Raw genomic sequence first — 19,061 nt, forward strand, 5'->3', positions numbered from 1 at the left:
CAAACACACCGGCTCCCTCCTTTCTCCCCTCTTTCTACCGGATTGTTTTACCAGGAGGGGCTCAATAATAACAAACCCCCTGCAGGGAATGACCGCAAATTGAGCATCTAAATGGGGCAAGTGGGCAGCTTTCTGGGTTCTAGGTTCCCCCTACCCCGCCCCTCCCTCCCTCCAGTCCAAGCCCCTCTTCACTTTCTTTGGGACTTTGATGAGGGTGAAATGGGGAAAGTTCCCATTGATGTTTGAATGCTGAATTGCTGCAGGGATCTGCGCGCGCGCGATGTAGCCCCGCCCCCAGTGGGACGTCACTATGAGGAGTGGAGCGCATGCGCATCCTTTCCCCAACCCAGTCTGTGAGGCCAATCACACAATCAGGGGAAGATGCTTTAAATCAGCTGCTAATGGAGACTTCCCGGGCCCGGGGGAAAGGAACAAACAGCATCTGCTTCCAGCAGCCACTGCTTTGGGAGCGTGTCCGCAGATGTGCTCAGAGATTAGCATTGAGTGGTGGGAAGTTGAGGGGGAGTCGGGGAGTGTTTGTAACAGACACTGTGGAGCAGGAGCTGCTCCCGGAACATGGAGTGAGCCGGGGACATGGGGAAGGGAGAGTTCATTCTCGGACAGTGTCTGTACAGGCTCAGGGAGACACAATGGGAAGAAATCACTATTGAAAATCACTGACAATTTCACCACCCAAAGGAGAGGGAATTTTCCTGCTTTAGTTCCAGTCTCTCACTGTTTGTTGGATCGTGAACAGTGGCGGAAAAATAGCCGCAAAATAACGAGCGTTTATTGCAGACACCAGGTGAGAAGTGTGAAAGGCACGTTTTAAACAGTGGCTGCTTGTTTTCCGTTGAAATAGAAATGTGACTGTGTAAAGGTCACTGCTCTATCGGACAGTCCCAGTCATTGAGCCGTGCAGGGCTTGTGTTGTTTCTGAAAGTCACAAACTTGTTGTAAAACCACTGCAAACACCTGGTAAACAGAAGCTGAATGCTGCAGTACTGCAGTGGAGTCAGACACTGACACTGTTTGTGTTCCTGGTTTTCATTTCGCGATTGTTCATAATGATTATTATTGGGAAGATTACATTGATCGCTTTTGTATCTTCCATCTCACCAGTTCCTTCATTCCTGCAGGAAAATACATGAAGGAACCTGAATAGATGTCGTGATTCTTGGACACAAGGAAAAGTGCAGCGAGCTCGTTCCAACACACAGTCGGTACAGGATCACTCCCAAAGCACAGAGATACTGCCAGCTCATCAGTTCCACTGGAACAAACAAAAGAAGTAGTCAGACAGACACTGATCCCAAAGTCGAGAGACACATTTTCAATCCAACAGTGAAACAACAGCAGGAGAGACAGAAGTTGTTTCCATTTCACTCCAATTAAATACAGCTGACAGGTTGATACATCAATCACAGTCCAAAAACAAACCCATCATCAGATCTAAATAAACTCTGTCACCATGGTTACATTTTAAATATAAACCTTGAAAAAGAACAGACAAAATTTGCATGATTGAAAGGTACAGAATGAATGCAAGGAGGCTTCAAGGGGATTTGGACAGGGTAAGTGAATGGGCAAGAACATGGCAGATGGAATATAATGTGAATAAGTGTGAATTTCTCCACTTTGGGAGAATAAACAGAAAGACAGAGTATATCTTAAATGGTGAGAGGTTGAGAAGTGTCGATGTCCAAAGGTACCTGGGTGTCCTTGTTCATGAGACACTAAAAGCTAGTGTGCAGGTGCAGAAAGCAATTAGGAAGGCAAATGGTATGTTGGCTTCATTGAAAGGGGATTTGAGTACATGGTTAAAGATGTATTGCTTCAATTGTATAAAGTCTGGCTGAGACTGCACCTGGAATATTCTGTACTATTTTGGTTTCCTTATTGAAGGAAGGATAGACTTGTCACAGAGGGAGTGCAACAGAGATTCACCGGTCTCATCCCCTGGGATGGTGGGATTGTCTTATGATGAGAGACTGCAGAAACTGGGCCGAAATTCTCTGGAGTTTCGAAGAATGAAAGGTGATCTCATTGAAACTTACAAAATTCTTACAGGGAGTGACAGGGTAGATATGGATAGGATGTTTCCTCTGTCTGGTGCGTCTAGAACAAAAGGAAACAGACTCAGAATAAGGGCAGGCCATTTGAGACTGAGATGAGCAGGATTTTTTTTACTCAGAGGGTGGGAAATCTGTGGAATTCTTTATCCCAGTGGGCTGTGGAAGATCTATCATTTAACATATTCAAGACAGAAATCGATAGATTTCTAAATACTAACAAGATCAAGGGATATGGAGATAGCAGGAAAAATGGCGTTGAGGTAGATGATCAGTCACGATCTGTTTGAATGTTGGAGCAGGCTTGATGGGCTGAATGGCCTAATGCCCCTATTTCCTATCATCCTTTGAATCCCAATAATGTACATCGGAACGTTAGACCAAGTTATGCATTACATACCAGTTCAAAAATCCCACAGAGATTAAGACTGAAAGATACAGTATCAATTCCATTACTACAAAATGAAGGACTTGGAGCTTGCAGACCAGCCCATGTATAAGATTGAAAGTTATATTTTCATTCACAATCGTTTTCACAGAGCTAAATATTAAATACCAATCCACAACTTGTACAGGACTACCAAATAAAACCTACAACTGTAAAATACAGTTAATCCATATTTTAAATTAAACACAAGGCAAACAAATATTGATACATTAAGAGAGTGGGAAACAGTGAGAGCAGAGTGGAGCATCAAGAGCCCAGGAGAGAGAGGGAGCAAGAGTTCACTCGGAGAGCAGGGAACAGCGAGAGCACGCGTCAAAAAAGGCAAAGGAATCCACAATTAATGGGAAAACACTGAATGGTGTAGAGGAAGTGAGGGACGTTGGAGTGAATGTCCACAGATTCCTGAAGTAGTAGTCCAGGTCAATAAGGTGGTTCAGCAGGTATATGGAATCCTTTCCTTTATTAACTGAGTTATAGAATATAAGGGTGATCTGGGTGTCCATGTCAATAAGTCACTGACAGCTAACATGCAGGTGCAGCAAGCAATTGGGAAGGCTAATAGTATGTTAGCCTTTATCACAAGAGGATTTGAGTACAGGAGTAGTGAATTCTTGCTTCAATTGTATAGAACCCTGGTTAGACCGCACTTGGAGTACTGTGTACAGTTTTGGTCTCCTTACCTTAGGCAGGATATTATTGCCATGGAGGGAGTTCAACGAAGGTTCATCAGACTTGTTCCTGGGATGGTGGGATTGTCCTATGAAGAGAGATTGGGGAAACTGGGGCTGTCTTCTCTAGAGTTTTGAAGAATGAGAGGTGATACCATTGAAACCCACAAAATACTTAAAGGACAGTCAGGGTAGATGCAGCTAAGATGTTTCTCCTGGTTGGGGAGTCGAAAATCAGGGGACACAATTTCAAAATAAGGGGGAAGCCACTTAGGACAGAGATGAGGAGAAATGTTGTTACTCAGAGGGTTGTGAATCTTTGGAATTCTCTACCCCAGAGGGCTGTGGAAGCTCAGTCGTTGAGTATGTTTAAAGCAGAGATTGACAGATTTGTAAATACAAATGACATAAGGGAATATGAGGAAAGTGTGGGAAAAAGGACATTGAAGTGGATGTTCAGCCAAGATCATATTGAATGGCGGGGCAGTCTCGATGGGCTGAATGGCCGACTCCTGCTCCTATGTTTCGATGTTCCTAACTCCACATTATCGATGAGACACAGCCTCAGGCCGACTTGTCGGGTGGTGCAAACAGATAACACTGCTTCTGATCTTCACCAGAACAGAGACTGAGATGTAACATTGATCATCAAACAGACTGTGAGAGAATACAACAGAACAAAACACATGGAGAGACACTGTGGAATAACAAATAGATTTGATTGGAATGTTGAATTTTGATTGGAATGGATAAAACACCAGAAACAGCAGATTAAATTGGGATTCTCATCATTATATTGATCTGAGACAGAAAAGAGAAACTGATGGGAAGAAGGAAGAATGGAGTTTTTCACTCACCCATGAAAGCTGATTAAAAAAGGATGCAAATAACAGAGAATTTCACCAAAAAGGGAGATTAAATGCTGCCGAAACCTTGGATCGAAGGATGCCCCAACAGATCACCTGTTTAACTGTCTCCTCACTGGGGGATTTCAATCGGTGAGCAATATTATTCGCTACCTTTTTTTTGTTAAATGAACCCAGAACTGTCACTTGGAGTTAATATCTGCATTCCGACTCCTGAATATTTTCTGGACACATTTCCTGCTGAAAGAACTAAGAACTCTTCTAATTTACACAATACTATATACACATTCATCCAACCTCTTAAGCTAGCATCCTTGGTGCTGCTCTCTCTTCTCCCAAACCTCATCTTATGTGACTGTTACATCATCACTCTGACAGTGGGAGGGGTTGATCCCACTATCTTCAGCATTAACCCTTTACATCCTTATACTACACTGTCTGTCCAAACAAATGGGTGGAGGGAACTTCCTTCATTTATTCAAACACTTGAAAATCAACTCAAAGCCATCAGAGAGAGAGAGGGAGAGAGAGTGTCAGAGAACTTCCTGCATCCAGTCCTGACCCTGTCACACTCAGCAGCTGCTCACCCAGACCCCACTCTCCTCAACACTGAACATTGTTACAGAGACCCTTCAAATAATGTTTATAAAAGGCGGAAAAATTCAAAGTTCATCGCAGCCGGATTGAATGGAACAAACTTTAATATCTTCTCACCGTCTCTCAATACCCACGAGATATAGGTTTTCTTATTTGGTTCCTTTGATTTTTCTTGTTCCTGATTGACAAATATTCCAAACCTCGGATCAACCTTCCCACTCGCGTCATGTCCCCAGTCTCGGTTAAAAGCAACACATAACGACACAAACACTCTGAAACATACAACGCAGTCACACTTTCCTTCAGTGAGATTAATGTCGAGCTGTTTTCCAGATTGAATGTAACCGTGAACAAATTTGTGTCAAAGAAGTTGCCTTTGGCGTATCAGCACTGAATTTCTGGACAAGGAGGAACAGCCATTCCCAACTCACATCCTTCACAAAGGCTGTTTTCTCCTGTGACTGAAATTCATCATGTAATTTGAATTCCAAGTTCAAGTTCACAAAACAGAGATATAAATGATTGACAAGGAAACTTCTGAAGCATATCACAAATGTGACATAAGGCTCTGCTGGGAGTTGAACCCAGGCTCTTCTGTCTACTAGACAGGTGCTTTAACCAACTAAGCTACAGAGAAAAATCACAAATGCTTGCGTAGTTGAAATCAGAGGAGGATCGGTTTATTCTCATCACACGTCTCCACTGGTCACAACATATTTTAACTTTTCCTATTTACTGATACATTCATATACTCTATTTTTCCCAAAACTGAGAATGGAGGTGGAGGGGCGACATGATAGAGGTTGACAAAGTTATGAGTGGCAGAGACAGAGTGGATAGTCAGAAGCTTTTTCACAGGGCGGCAGAGTCAGTTACGAGGGGACATAGGTTTAAGGCAAGAGGGGCAAAGTTTAGAGGGGATGTGCGAGGCAAGTTCTTTACACAGAGGGTGGTGAGTGCCTGGAACTTGCTGCCGGGGAAGGTGGTGGAAGCAGGGAAGATAGCGACGTTTAAGAGGCATCTTGACAAATACATGAATAGGATGGGAAGAGAGGGATACGGTCCCCTGAAGTGCAGAAGGTTTTAGTTTAGACAGGCATCAAGATCGGCGCGGGCTTGGAGGGCCGAATGGCCTGTTCCTGTGCTGTACTGTTGTTTGTTCTTTGTACATAGATAACACGTTTATAGATGTGGTCACCCCACAGCTTAAGAGTATGCAGGGAGAGAGGGAATGACCAGGCAGTCAAAAAGAATCAGGCAGGTAGTGCAGGACACCCCGAGTGCGTCTCACTCTCCAGCAGGTATTCAGTTCTGAATACAGAGGACAATGATGCTTCACCTGGGGAGTGCAGCCGGAGCCAAGTCCATGACACCATGGGTGACTCAGCAGCAAAGGGGAGTACAGGGAAGACTGGAAAAGCCATAGTGATAGGTGATTCAATCGTCAAGGGAACAATCAGGTGTTTCTATGGCCACAGACGTGAATCCAGGAATGGAGTGTTGGCTCCCTGGTGCCAGGGTCAAGGATGTCATTGAGCAGTTGCAGAGCACCCTGAAGCGGGAGGGTGAACAGCCAGCAGTGGTAGTCCACATCAGAACCAACAACATAGGTAGATATAAGGATGTTGTGCTGCAGTCAGAACATAGGGAGTGAGGGAAGAAATTAGCAAGCAGGACATCAAAAGTAATAATCTCTGGATTACTCCCAGTGCCACGTGCAAGTGAGTACAGGAATAGATGGATAAGACAGATGAATGTACAGGAATAGATGGATAAGACAGATGAACGTGTGGCTGGAAAGATGGTGCAGGAGGGAGGACTTTAGATTTTTGGGACAGGTTGGACGGGTTGCACCTGAACCGAGCCAGGACGGAGTTCCTTGCAGGATGTTTTGCTAGTGCTGTTGGGGAGGGTTTAAACTAGTTTGGCAGGGAGATGGGGACTGGAAGGTAGAGTCAGATCAGAAATGAAAATGGAAGGCAGAAAATTAATGGAGTCTGGAAGAGAGAGGAAACACTGATTAGAAACTTCAAAACAAAAAATGTTGGCAGTGCTCAAGGATATCTAAATCAATGCAAGGAGTATAGCAAATGAAGCAGATGAGCTCAGGGCACAGTTAGACACATGGCAGTATGATATCATAGCTATTACACAAACATGGCTAAAGGAGGGACAGGCGTGGCAGCTCAATCTTCCTGGTTACAGGGTTTTCAGACGTGAGAGGGAAGGGGATAAAAAAGGAGGGGGAGTGGCAATTTTGGTCAAAGAAACTATTACAGCTGTGAGGAGGGATGATATGTTGGAAGGTTTATCAAATGAGACCGTATAGATTGAGCTGAGGAACAGAAAAGAGGCAATCACACTGCTGGGAGTGTACTATAGACCCCTAAACAGTCAGAGGGAGATGGAAGAGCAGATATGTAGGCAAATATCTGAGAAGTGCAAGAACAATAGGGCAGTAACAGTTGGGGATTTGAACCACCCCAACATTAACTGGGATATTTTTCGTGTAGAGGGAATTGAGGGAGCAGAATTCTTGAGGTGTATTCAGGAGTACTTTTTTAGCCAATATGTAGCAAGTCCAACAAGAGAGGGTGAAGTTTTAGACTTAGTTTTAGGAAATGAAGAGGGGCAGGTGGAAGGAGCGGCAGTGGGACAGCAATTTGGTGGTAGTGATCATAATTCAGTCAGTTTTAATATAATTATGGAAAGGACAAGGACAGAACAGGAGTTCGAGTTCTCAATTGGGGTAAGACCAACTTTACTAAGGTGAAGATTGATTTACCGAAAGTGGACTGAAAACAGGTAGTTGAAGGTAAATCAGTGTCAGAGCAGTGGGAAGAATTCAAAGGGGAGATTCCAGGGGTTCAGAGTCAACATGTTCCCACAAAGAAAAAGGGTGGGAAGGCCAAATCTAGAGCCCCATGGATGTCAAGGAGTTTACGGGTATAATAAGGCAGTAAAGGAAAGTTTATGCCCAACACAGAGAACTGAATACTACAGAAAGCCGAGAGGAGTATAGAATGTGGAGGGGGGAAATAAACATTGAAATTAGGAAAGTTAAGCGAGAGCATAAAAGAATATTGGCAATCAAAATTATGGTGAACCCAAAGATGTTTTATCAATACATTGAGAGTAAAATGATAAATAAGGAAAGAGTAGGGCACAGAAAAGACCAAAAAGGTAACCTATGTGTAGAGCAGAAGATGCTGGCATTGTTCTGAATAAATACTTTGCATCTGTCTTCACAAAAGAGGGGGAAGATGCATATATTGTAGATAAGGAAGAGGGGTGTGAAGTATGGATGTGATCCATACAGAGGGAGAGAGGACACATTAATGGGATTAGTGTATATGAAAGTTGATAAATCACCAGCGCCGGATGGAATGCACCTCAGGCTGTTAAAAAGAAGCAAGAGAGGAAATAGCAGAAGAGCTGATCATCATTTTCCAGACCTCACTGGATACAGGTGTGGTGATGGAGGATTGGAGGACTGCTAACGTTGTACCTTTGTTTAAAAAGGGAGTGAGGGAGACCAAATAATTACAGGCCAGTCAGTCTAACATCAGTAGTGGGCAAATTATTGGAATCTATTCTGAGAGACAGGATAAAATGTTACTTCGAAAGGCACAGATTAATCAAGGATAGTCAGCATGGATTTGTTAAGGGAAGATCTTGTCTAACCAACTTGATCGAAATTTTGAAGAATTAAGAAGGAAGATAGATGAGGGTAGTGCAGTTGATGTAGTCTTCACGGATGTAAATGTAGGGGGTATGAGTTTGCAGATGGCACAAAGATTGGCTGTGTGGTAAATAGCAAGGAGGATAGCTGCAGACTGCAGGAAGATCTTCATGGTCTGGTCAGATGGACAGAAAAATGGCAAATGGAATTCAATTCAGAAGTGTGAGTTGATGCACTTGGGGAGGTTAAACAAGGCAAAGGAATACACAATTAATTGGAGAAGACTGAGAGGTGTAGAGGAAGTGAGGGACCTTGGAGTAAATGTCCACAGATCCCTGAAGGTAGCAGGACAGGTCGTTAAGGTGGTAAGAAGGCACATGGAATCCTTTCCTTTATTAGCCGAGGTACAGATTTAAGAGCAGGGAGGTTATGCTGGAACTGTATAAATCATTAGTCAGTCCACAACGAATACTGTATGCAGTTCTGATCACCTTATTACAGAAAGGATGTAATTGCACTAGAGAGGGTGCAGAGGAGATTCACGAGGATGTTGCCGGGATTGGAAAAATGCAGCTATGAGGAAAGACTGGATAGGCTGGGGCTGTTCTCCTTGGCACAGAGAAGGCTGAGGGGAAATCTCATTGAAACATACAAAATTTTGAGGTGCCTGGATAGAGTTGTAGTGAAGGGCCTATTTACCTTAGCAGAGAGGTCAGTGACTGGGGGAAACAGATTTAAAGTGATCTACACTAATGGAATTGATTCTGTATCTTTCCATTTCACAGTGTGGGTGAGTTCTGAACTGGTATCTAATTTGTGTCTCAGGTTACAATATCTTTCAGCACCTTAGAAACTTTCTCTGTAATGAATGTTGAACTTGTATGTAACTTGTATCTCAGGGTACACTATGGGGATGTTTAAACATCCTTTATCATGAATGGATGTGAGCTTTGAGTATGGTATTTAATTTAAATCTCAGGGTACAGCATTACGTTAGATTCTGTGCCATTCAATCAATACCATGTGCCAATTCTATCTGATATTTAATTGATAGCTAAGTCTGCATTATATTTAGATTGACACATTGTATTTCAATATGTTAATGTGTGTGACTTTGACCTGGGATTGATGTATCTGACTGTCAATGGGACTGAATTGGGGTGAAATGGAAACAACTTATTTCTCTCCTGCTTTGTTTGATTGTTGGATTGAAAATGTGTCTCTGGAACTCGGGATCAATGTGGGCCTGACTACTTCTGCGGTCTGAGACCAGGGAACTGATGAACTGTCTATCCCTCTGTACTCTGAGTGATAATGTACCTACTGTGTGTGAGAGGAGCTGGCTGCACTGTTCCTTGTGCCTCGAGTGCAGCAACCATCACATTCATCACGATTCCTTCAAGTATTTGCCTGTATGAAGAAAAAATATGTCTTAACTCAAGAACAGGGGAGGTGCAAAATATCAAAGAGGTGAATTTAATTTTGCAATTAATAATCATTAAAAACACCCACAAATGAAAACCAGTGTCAGTATCTGTCTCCACTGAAGTACTGAAGCTCCCAGCTCCTGCATCACAAGTGTTCTGGGCAGATCCATCCAGACAAAACACTGCACTGGGATCGTCCCAACTGCTCGATGCTCTACACATATTTCCAGCCACCCTGCTTCATATGCACAAATAAAGAAAAATAAAGCCCCATATGTATATCCCTCAATTCCTTTCTTCCCATACAGTTGTTCCACCTCCCCTTAAATGCATCGATATTATCGCCTCGACCTCTCCCTGTGGTTGCAAATTCCAGATTCTAAACACTCACTACATTAATACCTTTTTCATGAATTCCTCATTGGTTTTATGAATGTTGATTTTATATTTTTGGCTCTTGTTTCAGACAACACCACAAGAGGAAACATATCTGCATGTATTCTATAGAAGCCCTTCATTATTTCCTCACTTTTTTCATTTGTTCATGTGCTGTAGGCATCACTGGCTATGCCAGCATTTATTGCCCATTCCAAATTGCCCTTGACAAAATGGTGGTGAGCTGCCTTCTTGAGCTGCTGCAGTCCTTGAGATGTAGGAATTCCAACGGTGCTGTTTGGAAGGGAGTTCCAGGATTTTGACCCAGCGACAGTGCAGGAATGGTGATATAGTTCCAAGTCAGGATGGTGTGTGGCTTGGAGGGGAACTTGCAGGTGGTAGTGTTCCCATGTATCTGCTGCCCTTGTCCTTGTTGGTGGTAGAGGTTCCAGGTTTGGAAGGTACTGTCGAAGAAGCCTTGGTTTGTTGCTGCAGTGCATCTTTTAGCTGGTACGCACTGCTGTCACTGTGCATCAGTGGTGAATGGAGTGAATATTGAAGGTGGTGGATGTGGGCAATCAAACAGGCTACTTGAGTGTTGTTGGAGCTGCACTCATCCAGGCAAGTGGGCAGTATTCCATCACACTCCTGACTTGTGCCTTGTGAATGGTGGACGGATGTGGGGAAACAGGAGGTCAGTTACTCGCCGCAGAATTCCTAGCCTCTGACCTTGCTCTTGCAGTCACAGCACTTATATGGCTGGTCCAGTTCAGTTTCTGGTCAATGGTAACCAATGGTCAATGTTAATGGTGGGGGATTCAGTGATGGTAATGCCATTGAACATCAAGGGGAGATGATTAGATTCTCTCTTGTTTGAGATGGTCATTGCCTGGCACTTATCTGATGCCAATGTTACTTGCCACTTATCAGCCCAAGCCTGGACGTTGTGCAGGTCTTGCTGCATCTGGGTATGGGCTGCTTCAGTATCTGAGGAGTCATGAATGGTGCTGAACATTGGGCAATCATCAGAAAACATCCACACTTCTGGCCTTGTGATGGAGGGAAGGTTGTTGATGAAGCTGCTGAAGATGGTTGGGCCTAGAACACGAGCCTAAGGAATTCCAGCTGTAATGGCCGGAGACTGAGATGATTGACCTGAACAACCACAGCCATCTTCCTTAGTGCTAGGTATGACTGCAAACAGCAGAGCATTTTGCCCCGATTTCTATTTACATTGGTTTTGCTAGGGCTGCCTTGTTGCCATACATGTCAAAGGCTGCCTTGATGTCAAGGGCAGTCACTCCCACCTCACAATGCAATGTTTCTTTAACTCTAAAATAAAAGCAAAAGTCTGTAGATGCTGGACATATGAAATAAACAAAAATGCTGGAAATACTCAGCAGTTCAGGCAGCATTTGTGGAGGGAGAAACACAATTAACATTTCAGGTCTGTGTCCTTTCATTTTACAATATGCTTTATGTCCTGGTAGATAACAGTGCATTCAGTCTGCAGTAATGGAATTAATACTGTATCCTCCAGTCTGACCACTTGTGAGATTTGTGGAGTGGTGTGTAACATGTAGCTCAGTCTGCAGTCTGGTTACATTATTGAGATTAATTCTGTACTTTACAATCAGGTACTGTTTGTCTGTTCGATCTGACATTGAATTTGTAGTTCAGGCTGCTGTCTTGTGAGAGTGACACAGTGCCTTGCAATCTGATAGTGGGTGTGATTTTGGACTGGGATTGATGTATCTACCTGTCAGTGGGACGGAGTTGGGGTGAAATGGAAACAACTTCAGTCTGTCACGCTCTGTGTGACTGTTGGATTGACTGTTAGTCTCTGGAAATTGGGATCAGTGCCAGTCTGACTAGTACTGCTGGCAGTGATTGTGGAACTGATGTCTCTTTTCTCTCTGAGTGATACTGTCCTTGCTGTGTGTGAGAAGCCGGCTGCACTTCCCCTTGTGCTGAGGCATCATTCTATTTATTCTGCTTCCTTCAAGTATTTGCCTGTAGAAAGAAAAAGTATTTATTATAATTCAGGAAGAGGTGTGGTGGAAGTTACAAGAGAGACCAAAACAATCTTTGAATGAATAATCATTGTGAACAATCACAAAGGAAACCCAGCAACACAAACAGAGTCAGTGTCTGATTCCACTGCAGTCCTGCAACCCCCAGCTACTGCATACCAGAGGCTTTGGCCGTTTTACAACAATTAAATAACATCCAGAAACAATCCACTGGGCCATGAATGGGACTGACCGACGGAACAGGGACTTTTACACAGGTCAGATTTCCAGTTCCCGCTCCCATGGTCTAACCGTTCAAGCGAAACCAAACAGCCGCTGTTTAAAATGTGTCCTTCACACTTCTCACCTGGTGCCTATAATAGATTCTCTTTGTGTAACTCCCCACATTCTGACTGTCCGCTTCGATTTCCACACTTCACTGTCCAATAACAATAAACTGCGGGACCAGGCTGGATCGCTCTCTTTGAGCTGGCACGGACATGTTGGGCCGAATGGCCTCATTCTGCGCCGGAAATTTTCTATGTTTCTGTTTGCTGAATTGTTGCCTGAATCTGCGCCTGCGCTCCCCTCCCCCAGCACTGCCTGTGAGCGGAAGAAGATGGTTTAAAACAGCCGCGAATGGAGAGATCCCGGTCCCGGGGAAAGGGAGCAAACAGCAGCCTCCTTCCAGCAGCACATCGCTTTGGGAGCGTGTCCGCAGATAGACTCAGAGATCAGCATCGAGTCCGGGGCAAGTTCAGGGGCAGACGGGGGCTGTTTGTAAGAGGCGGAATGGAGAATCAACTGGTCCCGGAACATGGGGTGAGTGGGGGAAGGGAGAGGCCATTCTCAGGCTGTGTGTCGACGGGGAAAGGAGACAGAATGGGAAGAACCTGTTACTGCAGTGCAGTCAAACAATGATAATATTTGTATGACTGGGCTTCCTTTGTGGGGGCTCATTATTATTCGAGAGATTAAATTCATTAAAATCCTGTATCTTCTATCTCACCTGCATTTTAGTTATAAACATACTTTTGTTCAAACAGACAAATAATTGAATGAACCAGAATAAATGTGATGTTTCCTCCACCCAAGTTACAAGGAAGAGTGTCACCAGCTCCTTCTCACACACCGTCCGTACATTATCATTCACAGAGCGCAGAGAGACAGACAGGTCATCAGTTCCACAGTCTCAGACAGCAGAAATAGTTCCAGAGACACATTTTCAATCCATCAATCAAACAGAACAGGAGAGACGGACGTTGTTTCCATGTCACCCCAACTCAGTACCACTGACAGGTAGATTCATAAATCCCAGTCCAAATTCTCACCCACTATCAAATTATCAGTGTGTCAATCCCACAATAGTGCAACCTCAGCTACAAATTAAATACACATAGAACTGACACATGGTTCCCTTTTCAAAGCTATAGAATTAAGGGCGGTGCAGTGGTTAGCACCGCAGCCTCACAGCTCCAGCGACCCGGGTTCAATTCTGGGTACTGCCTGTGTGGAGTTTGCAAGTTCTCCCTGTGTCTGCGTGGGTTTCCTCCAGGTGCTCCGGTTTCCTCCCACATGACCAAAAGATTTACAGGTTGATAGGTAAATTGGCCATTATAAATTGCCCCTAGTATAGGTAGGTGGGAGGGAAATATAGGGACAGGTGGGGATGTGGTAGGAAGATGGAATTAGTGTAGGATTGGTATAAATGGGTGGTTGATGGTCGGCACAGACTCGGTGGCCGAAGGGCCTGTTTCAATGCTGTATCTCTAAACTAAACTAATATAATCTGAGATTCAAGTTAAATACCAGCCCAATATTTGCACATGTTATCAGTTTATTATCAGTATTAATTCCCATAATGTGTCCAGACATATACATTAGATACTAGTCCAAATCTCAAGTGCATAATCAGATTGAGAGATTCTGAAATATAGTATAACCTGAGATACAAACTCAGATTCCAGTTTAAAACTCATCCGGATTGTGAAACTAAAAGATACATTATAAATTTGATGAGTTTAGTCTGAGCTATAAATTACATACCAGTCCTGAAACCTCATAGTGTCAGATGGAAGATACTGTACAATTCCAGACTGAGCTCATTTTACACACAAGTCCAAGATTCTCCCTCAGAGTCAGACTGAATGGCATTGATCAAATTGATTAGTACAGCCTGAGTTACATTTGCACATCAATCCTGTATCAGATTGAAAGATACATTATCTTTCGCTATTATGTTCACAGTGACAGATATTTAATACTTGGCAAAACTTCAAACATATTGTCTGCTTAAAACCAACCACATCTGTGGCCTGTTGCTGTGCTGACATTTTATGCAGAATGAATCCAGGCCTGCAAACAGTCCCAGGGACGGAAGGTTATACAATGAATCCCCCACTCACACAGAGTACCAGATACTGACAGATAAAGTGATGCTGATACACATGCTCAGTGCCAGATCCTGAAAAGTATAGGTTGATTATTGCACTAACTCACAGTACCTCAGCCCGAGTCATCTAAAGCATCCTAACACACAAATAGTAGCACTGAGAGATTGAGAAAGAGTCCAAAACTCACATCGAGGACCAGGCACTGACAGATATAAAAGGAAAACTACACACACACGGATATAGGATTGGCTAACTCACAGAAAACAGAGAGTGGGGATAAATGGAGCATATTCAGATTGGCAAACTGTAACTAATGGAGTGCCACAGGTACAGTGCTGGGGCCTCAACTATTTATGGTCAATATTAATAACTTGCATGAAGGGACCAAGTATATTGTTGCCAAATTTGTAGATGGTACAAAGATAGGTAGGAAAGCAAGTTGTGAGGAGGACAAAATGTGTCTGCAAAGAGATATAGATAGGTTAAGTCAGTGGGAAAACATTTGGCAGATGGAGTATAATATGGGGAAATGTGAGATTGTCTACTTTGGCAGGTAGAATAGAAAAACAGAATATTATTTACATAGAGAGAGACTGCAGAATGCTGCTGTACCAAGGAATCTGGGTGTCCAGGCACATGAATTACAAAAATGGTAGCATGAAGGTATAGCAAGTAATTAGGAAGGCAAATGGAATGTTGGCATTTTTAGCAAGGGGAATGGAGTTTAAAAGTAAGGAAGTTTTGCTATAACTTTACAGGGCATTAGTGACATCCCAATTCCATACAGTTTTGGTCTCCTTACATAAGGAGGAATATACTTGCATTGTAATCAGTTCAAAGAAGGTTCACTCGACTGATTGCTGGGATGTTGGATTGTCTTATGAGAAAAAGTTGAGCAGGTTGGGCCTATACTCACTGGAGTTTAGAAGATTGAGTGGTGATCTTATTGAAACCTGTAAGATTCTCAGTGGGCTGGACAGGTAGATGTGGGGGATTATAGAATTAGGGGCCAGAGTTTAAGATAAGCAGTCTCTCTTTCAAGAAGGAGATGAGGAGGAATTTCTTCTCTGAGAGGGTTGTTAATCTTTGGAATTCTGCTCTCCAGAGGACTGTGGAGGCTGTGTCATTGAATATATTCAACGCAGCGATAGACAGGTTTTTGATCGACAACAGAGTCAATGGTTATGGGGGCAGGCAGGAAAGTGAAGTTATGGCCACAATCAGAACAGCCATGATCTTATTGAGTGGCAGAGCAGGCTTGATGGGCCAAATGGTCTACTCCTGTCCTATTTCGTATCTTCTTATGTTCTTACACACTCACACACACACACACACACACACACACACACACACACACACACAACCAATGTGTGGCGGATCTAGAATTAATCCCACTTTCATACACAATACCAGTGACTGAAAGGTACAGAATTAATCCCACAGATAGATACAGTACCACCGACAGGTACAGAATGAATCCCATGCTCACAGTCAGCACCCGGGATCGAAAGATACACGTGATTCCTGCCCTCACATAACAATATCAGACTGAGTTACAGAATGATTTACACATTCATACTGGGCACCAATGACTGCGAATTAATTCGTCCCACAATCACACACACTACCAAAGGCTGACAGATACAGAATTAATCCCACACTCCTATGTAGTAGCAAAGACTGACACATACAAAATCATTCTCAAATACTCCGACAGTACCTGGCAGATTCAGTGACTGCCAAACTCAAATAAATCACCAGAGACTGACAGATAAAGAATGAACTCACACACACACACAGAGATACTGACAGATATAGCTTGAATTCCACACATACAGAACCACTGACAGATTCAGACTGAGTCCCAAATCACATAACATTCCAGAGACTGACAGAATGAATCAAATACTCACACACAGTGCCACTGACAGAATGTATTCCACACTCACATAAAATACCGAAGACTGCCAGATACAGAATGTATCTCACACTTACACAAAGTACCAGTGAGTGACAGGTACAGAATGAATCCCACATTCACACATGACGTTAGAGATGGACAGCCAAAAAACAATAAGACTGCCAGAATAGATAGAATTCACATCAAAATTCTAAAATATGGCAGAGAAACACTCGACACAAATACATGTCTCATTTCCCTCATCTGGAAGGAGGAGAGCATGACAGGGGATCGCCGTGATGCGGTAATTGTGATCATCTTTAAAAAAAGTTGACACGACCGACTGTGTTAACTATAGAGGGGTATCCCTGCTGTCCACCACAGGGAAGGTCATCACAAGAGTCCTTCTCAACTGCCTCCTCCCCGTGGCTGAAGAGCTCCTACTGGAATCACAATGTGGATTCTGTCCATCAACAGGCACAGTGAACATAATCTTCACAGCAAGACAACTTCAAGAAAATGTAGGGAGCAGCAGCAACTTTTATACATGGCCTTCTCTGACCTGACAAAGGCCTTCGACTCTACCAACCGAGAGGGATTATGGAATGTCCTCCTCAAACATACTGCACTACGACATGCAAGATGTAATCCTTGCCAACGGATCTATCACTGACCCTATCCGAGTGCAAACTGGGGTCAAGTAAGGCTGTGTCATCGGCACCAATGCTCTTTTCCATCTTCCTTGCTGCAACACTCCACCTCATCTCCTCACACTCAAACACAGTACCTGACAGAGACAGAATGAATCCATACAGCACCAGAGACTGAGTTACCAAATTACATAAAACACTCAAACACAGTAGCCTAGACTAAAAATGAAATTAATTGCATACTCACATGCAATAGCAGAGACACAACGACACAGAATCAGTCAATAAGTGTCCTCCTAACAACAGCCAGGGCATTTCCAGGAAGCTCCACACAGGGAGCAGCTCTTTCAATATAAACTGGGGCTGGAGAGAGTCTTTGTGCAATATACTTCCTGATTTCAGTACGGGGATTTGTGATTGGTTGCAAATATTTAATCTGATTGGATGGCGAAAGAGACCAAATGTCGAATTACAATATTAAATCGTTGGGACATCATTCCAAATCACCCAATCACAATCTTTACTTTCCCCCATCCCTCATTAGCATAGAGCTGTGGGATTGTCTATTTAATCCGCACTCGGAAGGGGTTTGGTTTATTTCTGTGTCTGAAATTGAAACTAAAGATGGTTGAGGAGAAGAAGAAGGTAGCTGCTAAGAAGGGCGCCAAGAAAACTGTGAGCAAACCGTCAGCAAAGGGCGGTAAGAGGCGGAGAAAGTCGAGGAAGGAGAGTTACTCCATCTCCATCTACAAAGTGATGAAGCAGGTTCACCCCGACACCGGCATCTCCTCCAAGGCCATGAGCATCATGAACTCGTTTGTGAACGATATTTTCGAGCGCATCGCGGGTGAGGCTTCGCGCCTGGCCCATTACAACAAGCGCAGCACCATCAGCTCCCGGGAGATCCAGACCGCCGTGCGCCTGCTGCTGCCCGGGGAGCTGGCCAAGCACGCCGTGTCGGAAGGGACAAAGGCGGTGACCAAGTACACCAGCTCCAAGTAAAACTGCACAATGGACTGAATAACATCCCAAACACAACGGCTCTTTTAAGAGCCACCCACAATCTCTCTGAAAAAGCTGCATCCGAACATCTCTATGAAATCATTTTAAGACAATGTGTAACATAATAAATGTCCCACTGCTGTGTTTTTGTCTGCTGTCCCATAAACCGAACTCAAACCCATAATCCGCTCATCCGCCTTTACTTTTTTGCTTAAAGCTGTTATTGTGGTTTTGCACAGCCCCTGAATGACCGCATTAACAGCTGCTTTCAGCGGTAAGGGTCAGACCTCAGTCCCTTCACCCTATTCCTGAAATGTGAACTGATTCATCATTTTATTGACAGTAACTCTCCGCAGTGTTACTGCCCGGAATGGGATTATTACACAGCAGACTAAGGGCTGTTTGAGGACTCGATCCTGCTTCCTCTTTTCAGAGAAGGACACTGATTGAAGATAAACTGAATGTTTCCCTTCAGGGAAATGCTGTGAACAGGGATTTAGTACCTCCCGGGACAGTTTGAAAGCAATTGTAGAAAGATCCACAATTTAAATAACATTTTAAACCCGCGTCTGTAATTCGTGACGGAAAAAGTTGAATAAAACAAAATAAAGAGAAGGGATTTTAAATATTTGACGAAGGATGACATTTATTTTAATCCGCTCCTTTCTGACAATGAAATTGGCGGTCTTTTTGAAATTGACAAATTTTCTGCTTCTGATGTTTTGGCGGTAAACCCCGCCCTCTTCTGTTGTCAGTGACCTGATTGGTGAAGAATATAGGCAAATGAGGTGAAATAAGTACCGGCCAATGGGGAGAGTTTTCAGTCGATAAGTGAAGTAAATGCGGTGGAAATTATCCATTCTTTGTGAAAGTATTTGCGAGATTGTGGAAATGTCTGGAAGAGGAAAGACCAGCGGCAAAGCTCGGGCCAAGGCCAAGTCTCGCTCCTCCCGGGCTGGATTGCAGTTC

At 43.6% G+C, this 19,061-nt stretch overlaps 1 long non-coding RNA gene across 1 annotated transcript; it reads right to left on the bottom strand.

Moving 5' to 3' along the window:
• Positions 1–1,233: 1,233 nt before the first annotated feature.
• On the bottom strand, positions 1,234–12,122 carry LOC137362401 (uncharacterized). Its single transcript, XR_010972500.1, has 3 exons — positions 12,072–12,122; positions 9,658–9,743; positions 1,234–1,273 (listed from the first exon to the last, which is right to left on the bottom strand). It is a non-coding gene; the product is annotated as an uncharacterized lncRNA (long non-coding RNA).
• Between the last annotated feature and the right edge of the window lie 6,939 nt (positions 12,123–19,061).

Source organism: Heterodontus francisci, unplaced genomic scaffold (assembly GCF_036365525.1).
Source record: "Heterodontus francisci isolate sHetFra1 unplaced genomic scaffold, sHetFra1.hap1 HAP1_SCAFFOLD_52, whole genome shotgun sequence".
Classification (NCBI taxonomy): domain Eukaryota; kingdom Metazoa; phylum Chordata; class Chondrichthyes; order Heterodontiformes; family Heterodontidae; genus Heterodontus; species Heterodontus francisci.